We start from the raw sequence: 15,067 nt of genomic DNA, 5'->3' as shown, positions 1-15,067 counted from the left end.
ATGGCCCTATTATTTCTCAAAGTGTATATCCTTGTGGATGTATTTGTGGGTGAGTGTAGGGGTTGTGGGGAGGGGATACTGTGTATATTTTTGTGCTTCATTATTGGGGTGATGAGAGGTTTGAAGCCACAGAAGCTATTCCACCTCTCCCAGCAGCCCAGACTTTTGTCTGGGAGCTTCTTGCTCCTGTGGTAAGGGGTATTGAGCTCCTAAAATTCATTAAAGCAAACAAAGCAGTGAAGAGAGGGTCTGACTCCTGCAGGAGGAGGTCAGTGCCTTCAAAGGAAATGCATTTTGTAGGTGAGGGTCCTCAGCTGCCTCTGCATGGTCTTTATCTATTGGTGGCAGGCCTCAGTAGCTGCACTCCCCCTTCCATCCACTCTCTGACTAGGCCAGGGGTTCCAGCCAATGATTCAGACACCCATCTTTTTTTTTTCCCTTATGGTATTTATTAAGTGCTTCTTATGTGCCAGGCACTGTACTAAGTGATGAGGTAGATACAAGCTAATCAGGTTGGACACTGTTCCTGTCCCACATAGGGAGGTAACTGAGATGCAGAGAAGTGAAGTGACTTGCCCAAGGTCACACAGCAAAGAAGTGGTGGAGATGGGATTAGAACCTAGGTCCTCCTGCTAGGCCTTTGCTCTATCCACTAGGTAATGCTGCTTCTCACCTGTGAGCAAATCCACCCAAGAACCACAACTGGTGTTTTGCATCTCCACGGCAGTGGCTTGAACCAGTCCATTGACTCTAGAAGGTTAACTGTATATTCCTCAACAGGTCACTTGACTATTCTTGGTCTTGATTTCCTCCCACTTCACATAGCATTTAATAGCATTTGCCACCAGCTGACTGGAACCTGACTTGAAAATTAAAAGAAAAAAAAATAGGATTATAATGTTTTTTCAAGTAATTCTCAGCCCTGCTCTCCCCTTCAAACTGGGAAATGCAATTTTCCTGAGCACAGAGAAAAGAAGTCAACTCCTAAATTCTTTCACTGGGCATCAAGGAGATTTTGCTGCATGCCCCTTGCAGTTCTGTCCCAGCTGCATAGCTCCTGAAAGAAGCGGGCTACCATGCTCGGTTTCAAGTCCTCAGTAGTTTGGATTCTGGGAGCATAACATTACACTTATCCAATCCTGCTTGGATTACTGCATCAGCCTCCTCCTGACCTCCCTGCTTCCTGTCTCTCCCTACTCTAGTCCTTACTTCACTCTGTTGCCTGGATCATTTTTCTACAAAACCGTTTAGTCAATGTTTCCCCACTCCTCAGGAACCTCCGGTTGTTGCCCATCCACCTTCACATCAAACAGAAATTCCTTACCATAGGCTTTAAAGCAGTCAATCACCTTGCCCCCTCCTACTTTACCTTCCTGATTTACTACTACTAATAATAATGATGATGGTATTTTTTAAGTGCTTACTATGTGCCAAGCACTGCAACCCAACCCACACAACATTTTGTTCCTCTAATGCCAACCATGTGTGTATCAACTCTGTTGTATTGTACTCAACCAAATGCTTAGTACAGATCTCTGTGCATAGTGAGCACTCAATAAATATGATTGATTGATTGATTGATAATGTAGGAAACATCCTGTCCCTGGAAATCATCTGTGGATTCCATAGTGGGCATTTGAGCATATGATATTCCTCACAGCACTTATTATGTACATACCTTCAAAGTTCATATTATTAAATACTTACTGATTTATATTAACATCTGGCTCCCACTCTGGACCATAAACTTGTTATGGGCGGGGAATGTTTCTGCCAATTTTGTTGTATTGTACTCTCTCAAGCAGTTGGTACAGTGCTCTGCACAAAGTAAGTGCTTAATAAATAACATTGATTGATTAATTCTGCTCCCCCAGGCCCAACCCGGAGTTGAGCAGTCCTTAGAAAAGTGGCCAGCCACAGGGACACTTCACATTTAGGGAAGGACAGGGACAAGTCATTCTCTTTTCACATATTAAGGTAAGAAAAAAAATCTAAGGCACTTGTTGATTCCCTTAGCTTTACAGGCACTAAAAGCTGCAGGGTTTTATCATTACTGTTAAATTACAAGAAATGAAGAGCTAATCACATCCTTCTTTTAATTACAGTATGTTAGGCACCAATATAGTTGCATTATAATTCATCAAGAAATGGAGATTCCAGGCCCTCCCTCAGTATGAACATAATCTCAACACTGTGCTCATAAATGGCTTTGGGAGACAGCATGTGATTACCCATCTGCACAAGTATTCTCATTCATGAAGACTGGCCTAGCTATGCAGCTCCCCATTTCTCCATTCAACCTATTTAAGAACAAGATGGCCTTAAGTTATCCCAAGGACAGGTTGCTGGCAGATTTCCTTCTAGACTTAGAAAATAATTAGATGTGCTTTCAAAGATTAAAGATGAACCTGAAAAATGTGATTCTGCTCTTTGATGCAGACTGGCAATGCATCTTTTCTAATTTCCATATTATATTTTCCTGGGGCTTTTAAATCATTTTTGTTGTTCTACTTAGATTGGCTAGAGAAGCAGCATGGCGCAGTGGATAGAGCACAGGTCTGCGAGTCGGAAGGTCATGGGTTCTAATACTGGCTCTGCCACTTGTCTGCTCTGTGACCTTGGGGAAGTTACTTAACTTCTCTGTGCCTGTTACCTCATCTGTAAAATGGGGATTGAGACTGTGAGCCCACGTGGGAAAAGGGACTGCGTCCAACCTTATATGCTTGTATCCACCCCAGTGCTTAGTACAGTGCCTGCCACATAGTAAGTGCTTAACAAAAACCATAATTATTATTATTACCATTTTGGAAGTTTTTTTAAATTTTTTCTCCAGTGCATTGAACTCTTTGGAGGAGGAACACTAAACAAGCACTTATAATAATAATGATGGTATTTGTTAAGTGCTTACTATGTGCCAAGAACTGTTCTAAGCACTGGGGTAAATACAACGTAATCAGGGACAGGTTGTCCCGCATGGCGCTCACAGCTTTAATCCCCATTTTACAGATGAGGTAACTGAGGCACAGAGAAGTTAAGTGACTCGCCCAGAGTCACACTGCTGACAAGTGGTGGAGCCGAGATTAGAACCCATGACCTCTTACTCCCAAGCCTGTGCTCTTTCCACTAAGCCATGCTGCTTCTCGTGCATATACTTACACCTTCCTTTGTATTCATGTATATATGTATGTATATATATGTCTTCAATTTTTTACTTTGACCACTCTAGTTATAATCCTTTTTTATGTTTTGTCCCCTGGATTATCATGTAAACTTATTGTGGGCAGGGAATGAGTCACTTGTCTATTCTGTCTTTTTTCCCAAACACCTAATCCAATACACCACACCTAAGGGAGTGCTCAATAAAGGGAAGCAGCATGGCCTAGTGGGTTAAGGACAGGCCTGGAAGCCAAAGGACCTGGGTTCTAATCCTGACTCTGCCTCTTGCCTGCTGTGTGACCTTGGACAGGTCATTTTATTTTTCTGTGCTTCAGTTTCCTCCACTGGAAAGTGGCGATTCAAAACCCGTTCCCATCCCTACTTAGATTGTGAGTCCCATGTGAGAGAGGGACAGTATCTGGCCTATTTAACTTGCATCTACCTTAGCACGTAGAACATTGCTTGACGTAGTAAGTGCTTTAACAAGTACCATAAGAAATTGTCGCTGCTGCTACTATACAAAAAATACTAAATATCCATTAAAATAATATGGAATCACTGTAAGCCAAGGAATGTTTGATACAATATTTAGGAAAAAAAAGCTTTTATGTGATTAAGTAATAACACCTTGCACTGGTGAAAACTGGAGCCTTTCACCACTCATCAGCATTAAATGTACTTTTTAATTTTCATCTGCACTAGGTGGTGCTATTTTATGTACAGTCCTGTACCCAACCAAACAGGAAAGAATCACAAATGCTTCCAAAGGCTCAGGAAGTCAGTGCTTTCCTCATACCCAAAGTGGAAAATGGTAACTTGTGACTAGATATCCATGTCCCTTCCATTAGAAATGGCCCTTCTTTTTGTAGTTTGTGCATGCTTTACAGGTCTAAAGTGTGCAAGGAGGAACGAGTGGTAACCAAAGGTATGGCTCTCATCATCCTTGTCAGCCATCCATGAGGAAAAACTCACCCAGTGCTGAAAGTAAAAAAAAAAAAAAAAGGAAAACCCCACAAAAAACTGGAATGTCAGTACTACTCAGCATTCCAGCGGGGATGGGAAGTGGCAGTGGTGGTGAAGAACCAACATGGTGAGAAAGCTTGCGAAGGTCGGGGGCAACCACAGCCCCAGAGCAACTTTCTGAGACTTTGTCTTATTCCAGAACCAGGTCTGTTCAGTTCCACCTCACTTCCAGCACTGAGTCCACTCCTCCCGAAAGTGGAGGTCAGGTAGAAGTTCAAGCGGCTTATCACTGGTGCTCCAAAAACCACACAGGAGCTTCCTCCCACCCTTCCCAGCACTGTCAGGTAGATGTCCACTAACTTCCTCCATATGCTTTTGTAAGAAGGAATGGAATTACATTTCAGAGCCTATGTTTGCACTCCTCTATCCACAACAGGGCAGTTTAGGAGGCTGCATTGGATGGATGATGCCTCATACTTGCTCTGCCATTTGCCTCGGGCTTTTCTGCCAGGTTGAAAAGCAAACGGTTGGGACTCAGGAGATCTGAGATCTGGAACTGACCCTAACACTACTTGGTGACCGTGGGTAGGGTTATATAAAAAAATAATAATTGTGATACTTGGGTATTATAAATTTAGTGATGATGTCTTTTTTCCTGAGACCTCAACATGATTACAAATTTATTATCTCAGTTCCTCCTCAGAAGCTCTGCAAAATAGGGAGGGTCAGTGTAAGATTATACATAGATGAAGACACTGAGATTAAGTGATTTGTCCCAGGCCAGTGACAGAGCCTGTAATCATTCTAAGACTGGAGCTTAACCCCCTACCTAGATAGTGTTGAGTGCATGTCCTTGGGTGCTAAATAACTCCAACCTCAGAGGGGTATTTTAAGGACAAAGACAGAGGGATAATTGCTTTGAGATCTCTGGAAGAAACAGAGATCATTTCAAAATATTATTTTCCATGTGGCAAAAAAGCAGCCATCAGACTTTCAACCCTGGGCTCCTGCTAAAGAGGGAAATTCCTTATTTAGGATTTGACAGTATCCAAAGTTGGGAGCTAATGGGATAGATGCAGAAATAGAAGTTAAAGGGCAACGGCTACTAATCCTTTCACATGTAAATATATTACTGTAGTTGAGACATTAGTTGAATTACAAGAAGGGGACATTTGATCTTGTGATAATACTTTGTGTGATAATTACATGGATCATCATCAATCGTTTTTATTGAGCAGTTACTATGTGCAGAGCACTGTACTAAGCGCTTGGGAAGTACAAATTGGCAACATATAGAGACAGTCCCTACCCAACAGTGGGCTCACAGTCTAAAAGGGGGAGACAGAGAACAAAACCAAACATACTAACAAAATAAAATAGAATAGATATGTACAAGTAAAATAAATAGAGTAATAAATATGTACAAACATATATACATATATACAGGTGCTGTGGGGAAGGGAAGGAGGTAAGATGGGGGGATGGAGAGGGGGGCGAGGGGGAGAGGAAGGAAGGGGCTCAGTCTGGGAAGGCCTCCTGGAGGAGGTGAGCTCTCAGTAGGGCCTTGAAGGGAAGAAGAGAGCTAGCTTGGCGGATGGGCACAGGGAGGGCATTCCAGGCCCTGGGGATGACATGGGCCGGGGGTCGATGGCGGGACAGGCGAGAATGAGGTACGGTGAGGAGATTAGCAGCGGAGGAGCGGAGGGTGCGGGCTGGGCTGTAGGAGGGGGCAAGGTGATGGACAGCCTTGAAGCCCAGGGTGAGGAGTTTCTGCCTGATGCGCAGATTGATTGGTAGCCACTGGAGATTTTTGAGGAGGGGAGTAATATGCCCAGAGCGTTTCTGGACAAAGATAATCCAGGCAGCAGCATGAAGTATGGATTGAAGTGGAGAGAGACACGAGGATGGGAGATCAGAGAGAAGGCTGATGCAGTAGTCCAGACGGGATAGGATGAGAGCTTGAATGAGCAGGGTAGCGGTATGGACGGAGAGGAAAGGGCACCGATAGCAACTCATCATCACATGAGAAATTAGGGCTACTGTTGCATGCTTTGTGTCCCAGTTTTGATTTAGAATCATGATCATTATTTTCTTTTAAACTTGAAAGCTGCCTGATTCATTATGGAATATGCCACTCTATCTCCATGCCCACATTGTGTATCTCTGGGATACTTCCTCTTGGAATTGTTGCTGTTTGGTAAATGAAAAAGCAAAGTGAAAAATGAAAGATCAAAAACCTTTCCACATTAATAAATATCTACTGAAAGATAATTGTAGCTGTTACATCATAAGATGGCTCCCAAAATTTTTGAAGAGCTGAAGAGCATTTACCTGAAGTATTTTCCAACTCAATAAATTTATGTAAAAATAACCCCCTCCATGAATTGTAGCAATATTTCACCTGCTCTGAGAGCCAATGATGAGATCATCCCATAAAGTGAAAACTCTGAGATCTGAAATATTGAAAAGAGTCAGGATGAGACAGCAACAATCTATTTGTTAACTCTCATATCAAATATTTTGAACTCCACCACTAGACTCTAAACTCCTCCATTAGATTGAAAAGTCCTTGAGGGCAGAGAGATCATTCCTACAAACTTTATTGCATGGTACTCTCCCAAGTGCTCTGAACACAATGAGTGCTCAAAAAAATACCATTGATTGTATTTGAGGGGAAAACCTAACCCCAAATGCTTGAACAATCCCCTTGACTGAGTTGAGAGCTTTGCCTGAAGGAGATCTACAGAATCAGACTCAAATCAAAAGGAGCCACTTAAAGTAATAAACAAGTTTGCTAAGCAAATCATTTAAAATAGTTTTGTCCCACTTTAAGATCTATTTACCATACATTCTTTGATTTCTTTGATCTTTTATAAAGTGATTTTGAATATTATGAATTTATTAACATGCTGTAGCTTGAATTTAGCAAGAAGATACTGCTTATCTTTTTGGACTTTCATAAGAAGCAGCGTGGCTAAGTGGAAAGAGCCCGGGCTTTGGAGTCAGAGGTCATGGGTTCAAATCCCGGCTCTGCCAGTTGTCAGCTGTGTGACTTTGGACAAGTCACTTAACTTCTCTGTGCCTCAGTTACCTCATCTGTAAAATGGAGATTAAGACTGTGAGCCCCCCATGGGATAACCTGATCACCTTGGAACCTCCCAAGTGCTTAGGACAGTGTTTTGCACATAGTAAGTGCTTAATAAATGCCATTGTAAATAAAAATAAAAAACAGACAACTCTATAGCCTATTGATTTGAAGATCAACATTGTAGTGAAAGAACTAAAAACAAGAAGGAGGAATATTTAGACTAGTGTAAATATGCAAAATCTCTTTTTCCACCATCTTTCCTGGATGTCATTTTCTTTAAAAAAAAATCATTTATGCTCGTAAGTCAAATTATAGACATCAATCTGTTGAAGCTGAGATATTGTTAGCAGCAAATGAAGAGTACGTGGTAGGCATGAGTTGAACTACAAATTAGACAATGTGAGGATGATTTCCAGGCACATAAAACAGTGGTTTCCTGGCCCCAGGGACAATACACTGATTTCCTTTTCTCCTTTGTGGCATTTATAAACACAGACAATGTGTTAAGCATTTTCCCGAGCACTGGGTACATAAAATGCAATCAGATCATATGGGAACAGCATGAAATATTGGAATTTTCCTACCCTGCACCTAAGGACATTTACTGATCAAGAAATAAATATGATTCCAGCTAAAACTAATGCCCTTTGGCTTGTACTCTCTCCAGTGGTTAGAGCAGTGCTCTGCACACAGTAAGTGCTCACTAAATACCAATTGATTGATTAAAGAAGTTCCCAGAGATCTGGGAGCTCTTACATAGGGATTCTGAGACTGTAGAGTTGTCCTCTGGTTTTTAGATGACTCTTTTCCTAGATAAAATAATGGCCCCATATTGCTATCATTTGACTGCCTCCAAAGCTGCAATGATATTTTCTTCTTCACTCAGTACTCAGCTGCGAAATTTGCCCCAATTCACAATGCATAGACTTGGCTGTTGTCAAGGGGGCATCCTGAAATTACCTGTCGACCTTGGTAGTTTGCTTCAGGAAATTGTCACAGCCAGAAAAAAAACTGGCTCCCACTCTGGCAGTGTTTCAGGGCACTGGCCTTAAGTTAACTCTCTGGAGCACTAGGGAAAATTTAAGGGCCGTTCGTATGCCTCCACGATAAAGGGCTATATAATCTTAGGCACTGATTTGTCTGAGCTAAAGGAAATGGTTAGAAGGGGGAAAAAAGGAGACGTAAGCCACGTCAACATTGGCAGATGCCTATGGAATGTGTGAACATTTTGTACCAGGAGCATCTTAAAAATAGGGATAAAAGTGAAAATATTTCCTAACCAGAATCTTCTTGCCATCACCATGGGCATCAGGGTCAGTGAGGGTGTGTATAAGGGAGATGGGGAGAAGAAGGAAGATGGACACGGGGGGGCATCAGGGCCAGTGAGGGTGTGTATAAGGGAGATGGGGAGAAGAAGGAAGATGGACACAGGGACAGCCCACTGCCAGGGATAGGGCCCGGATTGCAGTAAAGTACTCAATAAATACAACTGAATAAATGATCACCTCCCATAGCAGGAGGTGGGAGTGAAGGCAGTACGACAGCCCCTCTCAGTACAACCTACCCCAGCCCCATCCTAACTAGAATGCTGCTGCCGCTGAGGAGAAATCATTTTCAGTATATCATTATCTTTCAGCAGAACCAAGTTACTGCCCATTCCGGTTTAATTCCACCCCTGTTGAGAATGAGAGGGTTCCACAAAGGGCTAACTTTTTTTTCCCCTCTATGGTATTGGTTAAGCACTTACTATATGGCAGGGACTCTACTAAACTTTTGAGTAGATACGAGGTTGCACATGGTCTACGTTCCACCTAGGGCTCACAGTCTTAATTCCCATTTTACAGATGAGGTAACTGAGGCATAGAGAATTTAAGTAACTTGCCCAAGGCCACGTAACGGACAAGCTGGGATTAGAACCTAGGTCCTTCTGATTCCCAGGCCTGAGCTTCATCCACTAGACCGGACTGTTCCTTTTGAAAGACAACCTGTTTATCTAATCCTAATTATCCACTCTTCTCTGACTATATCCCAGCTCACACAGTCATCATTCTTCTAAGACTAACCTGGTTACTGGGCCTTGTGCTCATCTCTCCAGTTGCTGACCTATTGCTCATTCCCTCTCCACTGCCTGGAACTCCCTCCTGCTTCAAATTCAACAGACCACAGCTGGACCCATTTTCAAAGCACTTCAGAAATCATATTTCCTCCAAGAGGCCATCCATGATTCATTTTTAACCACCACCCCCCACCCTACACACACACAATATCCTTCAAACCGACACTTCAGCATTCACAACTGTCCAAAATATTTAGGACAGCATCTTGCATACTCATAAGCACTACTCATGTGCACATACCTTCTTCCTTCTTCCTCCTGTCTGTAAATTATTTTAGTGTCTACCTCCTCCCCACTAAATTGTAGGCTTTTTGAGGGCAGGGATCTTGCCTATTTACTCCATTGTACTCTCCCAAGTATTTAGTACAGTAACTCTGAACACAACAGGTGCTCAAATATTATTGATTGAACCCACTAGCGAATATATTTGTTAGAGATATTTAAATTTCATTTTCATCTGTCCTGTTTCTCTAGAATGAAAGTTTTTTGAGGGCAAAGACTAGAACTTTTCCATGTTTATAAAAGTTCTACAGAGTGATTAATTGCATACAGAGTGGCCTCTCTCTATAATTGCATTACATAAACATTAATGGTAATTTTAATTGATGATGATGTTGATAAATGCCTTGGTAAAGAAAACTTATTTTAGGTATTGAAAATGCCTTAGGTGAAGCAATCATTTGGGCGTAGGATAATAATACAAAGTAAAATATATCGTTAGTACCAACTTATGAATTGCTGTATATGACATAATGTTTAATGATGGAGGTCAATTAACCTAGTATGTCAGCCTGAGAGTTTGTTCTTTGTTCTTTTGGGATCATGAACTTCTCTTGGTTTATGGGATTGTAGTAATGGCAGGTTGGACTGTTTTAATCGTAGTGCTTATTTCCTAGTTTGAAAATTCATTATCTACAAAAGGGTACAGATTTTAGAAATTGGCTATCTAAGCTAAACACCTCAGGTAATTATCCAGGACTGTGGAAGCAGGAGCAAAAGAAAATTTTATACTGCCTGTGGCAGCACAGAATAGCAGGTATTCAAGCATCAGCATGTTTTGTTGTTCAAGGTCTTTATTAGGTCATGGCTAAATATATAATAAGTCCTAAAGAGAAAGGACAAAATGGAATAAATCCAATAGGCTAATTCAACACAATAAAAAAGACTCTATTAAAACAGTTCTCACAATTCAAGTTACTATAAATGAGCATAAAAAAAATCTTCCCCAATCATCTCAAACTCTCTTAGGAGCAAGATAACAAGTATAGTGTGGTTGTTCCTGGGACTGCTTTTAAATTTTGCTAATGCTGTTATGTGAATATGTGTTGGGATTTTAATCTGTTAATGGGATTTGCATTGGTTTCAAGAAACCTGAGAACATCTTTTAAAGTACCATATTTAGGGGATGACCTCCTGCTGGTTTAGGGTTCTGGCTTTTTTTTTTTTTCCTTTTAGCTAGGCCTCAGATGAGTGCAAAATGTAGAAACTGTATGAGGTCTCTCCCTTCCCCAGCAGATGCATCCAAGAAACCAGAGTCTGCTGCTTTGAACTGACTATTTTACAAAAGCAGTGGGTAAGCATCTACCACTTTCATTACTTCAACTGTCAGAGAATCATGCTCAGCAGGACTTAGTGAATGCAGAACATTGTGCTAGGTTCTTGTAAGCATACGATAAAAGCAGAAGCGCCCATCCTTTCCCTTAAGGAGCTTACAGTCCAACTGGGGATGCAGATAGATACACAGTTTGTATGCATTGGCAAAAAAAGGGAAAACATCTTTTCAATCCTCTAAAACCTCAGATGACTTCCATATCAAGCCTCTTTCTATTGGCCTACAGGTCACCTAGCAGTTCTCTCGATTTTACATAGCTAGTCTTTTCTACTTCCCAGCTTGCACTCTTCATTTCTTCCAAGCCCACCTTCTAATTCTATTTCACTCTTCTGGCCCCTTGCTCAAATTATTACCCACAGTCTGAGTCTCTCTCCTCCCTGCACATCCATCATATTTGTTCTCCCTATCTTCAAAACCTTTCCAAAATACATCCTCCTCCAGGAAGCATTCTCTGATTAATTCACACACCCCTTTGTCAACCCTGAACTGACTCTTAGCACTAATGTATTTTATCCTCATCCTTGACATTCTTCTTCATACATATATTTTTACTTGTACACTTAATTATTGAGTTGTGTTTATACATCCTGCTATATCTCTATTCTTCCTCCTTTTGAGGATAGAGAACATGTGCCTTTGCTACTTTGGTGCTCTGCCAAACCTTCAATACAGTGTTCAGCAGTCAATAAGTGTTCCATTAATATAACTGATTTATTGATTGCTTGGCAAATGTAGGATCATTTGTTCCATAGCTCCCGTCCTTCCAATGTTCAGATGACCAGTCTATAATTTTGATGGATTTCTGTTTTTTCCCTTTTAATAACTGTTCACAGTGTTTGCCTCTTTCCATTCTTCATGTGCTTCTGACCTCCACAAACTCTCAAAAATAATAGATAGTACCTCTGAGTTACATCTGCCAATTCTTTAAGTACTGTAGGATGTACATCATCAGCCCCTGCTAAATTAATCCATTCAGGCTTTTACAAATTCCTTTCAACTGTTTTTATCCATATCTTTAGTTTGACTTTCCATCCTTCCATCATATGTGGCCCTTGCCTTGGCCAACAGTTCTCTGTCTCTCCCTTCTAGACTGTGAGCCCACTGTTGAGTAGGTACCATCTCTATATGTTGCCAACTTGTACTTCCCAAGCGCTTAGTACAGTGCTTTGCACACAGTCAGTGCTCAATAAATACAATTGAATGAATGAATGAATTCTTTAAGATAAAGTTTTTTGCGTTTTTTTTTCGGGGGGGTGGCAGTTACAAAAACCCTTTACACTCATTTACTTCTGGGTACCAGTAGATGAAGGTCCAGGTTGCAGTTGGGTAGAGAATTTCTCTTATTAGTCACTAAACATGTCAATTTTTTTTCATCTTTAAAAAAAAAATCTAGTTGCAGAAGACCTAGATAATCATCAAACAGGATAATCAGCAGCTGAATAAGAGCTGACTTCTTCCTGCTTGATTCTATGGGGAGCCAAAGTTTAAAATAAAACATTAAATAATTAAGAACTTCCCAGGAAAATCAGATGGTGTGGAATTCCTGGAGTTTAGATGGAGCTTAGCAGCTGGCCTATGGCTGTCATTATTAGATTTTTCAGAAAGACTGAATCCCTAGACTTTTATTCTATAAAGAAGGCAGACCTGCCTGGAAATGGAAAATGGCATGTGCTGCCAGGCTGAGAAAAGCAGTTTGGTAGCACCTTCCTGCTGAAAAGGAAAAGGAATTCCATGAAATAAAGAATATTCACCCCAAGCAAAAACCTGAATAGACCGGTAGACTTTGCTCTCCACAATCACACTCAAATTTACTCTAGAATTGATCACAGTCTCAAAGCTTCATAGTCATTTTCCTGCAGGCTAATTGAAGAATGCTAGTGAAATTCCAGTCATTTGCATTACTGTGCAGGTGTACTAAACATTTAGAATACCTATGTCAGTCTGACTAATTGCAGAAGAATAGTGCTTGGAGTGAGTTTTTGTAAGGAGGAGGAGACTATGTTGCTTAGAAAGAAACTGGCTTGTCATCACAATGAGGAAGTTTAAGAGGAAGAAGGGCAGAAGTATTTGAGAAATTGGGTTTGAGAATTTGGTGATATATCCCATTTTCCAATTTTTGTCAAATGTTATTGCACATATATGCCTTCAAAGCTGTTTCAATTTAATTTTCTTTTTTCCCTCACTTTTGCATGCTCTTTCTCTTTATCTCTTTTCCCTCTCTTCTGATTTTCCTTTCATTAATTCTTCAAGTGGCACAGATCAATCAGTGGTACATAGTGAATGTTTACTGAGTACAGAGCATTATACTAACCGCTAGGGAAAGTGCAATACAACAGAAGCAACATGATTTAATGGATAGAGCATGGGCCTCGGAGTCAGAAATTTATGATGATGACGATGGTATTTGCTAAGCGCTTAACTATGTGTCAGGCACTGTACTAAACGCTGGCGTTGATACAAGCAAATCGGGTTGGACACAGTCCCTGTCCCATGTGGGGCTCACAGTCTCAATCCTCATTTTACAGACGAGGTCACTGAGGCCCAGAGAAGCGAAGTGACTTTCCCAAGGTCACACAGCAGACAAGTGGCCAAGATGAGATTAGAACCCATGACCTTCTGACTCCGAGGCCCATGCTCTATCCACTACACCATGCTGCTTCTCCAAATTTATGTGTTCTAATCCCGGTTCCACCACTTATCTGCTGTGTGACCTTGGGTAAGTCACTTCACTTCTTGTGCCTCAGTTCCCTCATCTGTAAAATGGGGATTAAGACTCTGAGCCCCAGGTGGGACAGAGACTGTGTCCTACCTGACTACCTTATAGCTTCCTCAGTGCTTTGCACAGTGCCTGGCTCATAGTAAGCATTTAACAAATAAAACAATTAATTTTTATTATCATTATTACCTTAAAATTAAGAGAGTCATTCCTGCCAGAATACGACCTATAGAAAACAGTTTGGGTATATTGCGTAGGAGGCAGAGGGTAGCAGAGTACTTTAATGTAATTGGGAATTGCTTCCACAGCTTAACAGGGATGCTTATTTCAAAAGCCTTAATCACTCGTATTTACTGTGCGTTTACTGTGTGTAGAGAACTGTACTAAGTGCTTGGTATAGTACAATATAATAGAGTTAGTAGACAAGTTCCCTGCCCACATACAGCTTACAGTCTAGAGGGGGAGACGGACATTAATATAAATAAATAAATTACGGATATGTACGTAAGTGCTATGGGTTGAGGGAAGGGTGAATAAAAGGAGGACGTGCAAGGGCCACTCAGAAGGGAGTGAAAGACGAGGAACTGAGGGTTTAGTCAGGGAAGGCCTCTTGGAGGAGTTGTGCCTTTAATAAAGCTTTGAAGGTGGGGAGAGTAATTGCCTGTTGAATATGACGCAGAGGGCCGTTCCTTGCCAGAGACAGGACATGGGTGAGAGGTCTTTGTGAGATAGACAAGATGGAGGAACAGTGAGTAGGTTGGCAATAAGCTTGTTCCAAGCACATCAGAGGAAAGTCTGTTAACACCTTCATCAGCTCCTTAGCTTTGCATAGAGAACCAATTGCAAGCACTGTTACCACTTTAGTGGGAAACTGAACTTTAAACTGTTGCAAATTGGTTTTTCATTGCCATGCTAGGGAACTACAGAGAAGTGTGAAACAATGCAGAGTCCTTGAAGCAAGCTTTTGTAGCTTTCCACAATCTCCTTGAATTTCACCCAGCATGACAATAATTGGCTACAATCTTAATGGCTTTTAAATGGTCTCCTCCTTAATGCCTTATTTACTACTGAAACAATGGTTGACAAAATACAGATTTTTAAAAAATAATATGAGGGATTTCAAGAATGCAACTATTGTGTTCTATCAAGAACAGCCACATTTGAATTTTCCCCCCAATTCCTCTCCTTTTAAGAGTAATTCCATTTGGTGGAAGGGAAGAAATTACACCAATTGCTCAGTCACACAAGGCACCAAACCTGCTGTTTAGTGTCCAAATTTTAGTTCAGTTTACTTGGCTGATTTCCACTGGTGGATAAAAGATATCAAGCTTTTGGCAGGGGAAGGCATGAAGTCATCTCTTCAACCTTCGTTTAACCTCAGCTCAGCATTTAGGTATTGTACTTATGTTTTATGAT

At 41.2% G+C, this 15,067-nt stretch overlaps 1 protein-coding gene across 1 annotated transcript in view; it reads left to right on the top strand.

The window, feature by feature from the left end:
* Positions 1-1,949, top strand: part of IQCM (IQ motif containing M) — a 269,935-nt gene extending 267,986 nt beyond the window's left edge. The window contains exon 12 of the transcript XR_005453427.1: positions 1,875-1,949. The gene's annotated coding sequence lies outside the window, so the exon portion shown is untranslated. The remainder of the gene's footprint in view (positions 1-1,874) is intronic.
* The last annotated feature ends 13,118 nt before the right edge of the window (positions 1,950-15,067 follow it).

This window comes from Tachyglossus aculeatus, chromosome 12, assembly GCF_015852505.1.
Source record: "Tachyglossus aculeatus isolate mTacAcu1 chromosome 12, mTacAcu1.pri, whole genome shotgun sequence".
Lineage (NCBI taxonomy): Eukaryota > Metazoa > Chordata > Mammalia > Monotremata > Tachyglossidae > Tachyglossus > Tachyglossus aculeatus.
This window is presented reverse-complemented; position numbering and strand designations above follow the sequence as displayed.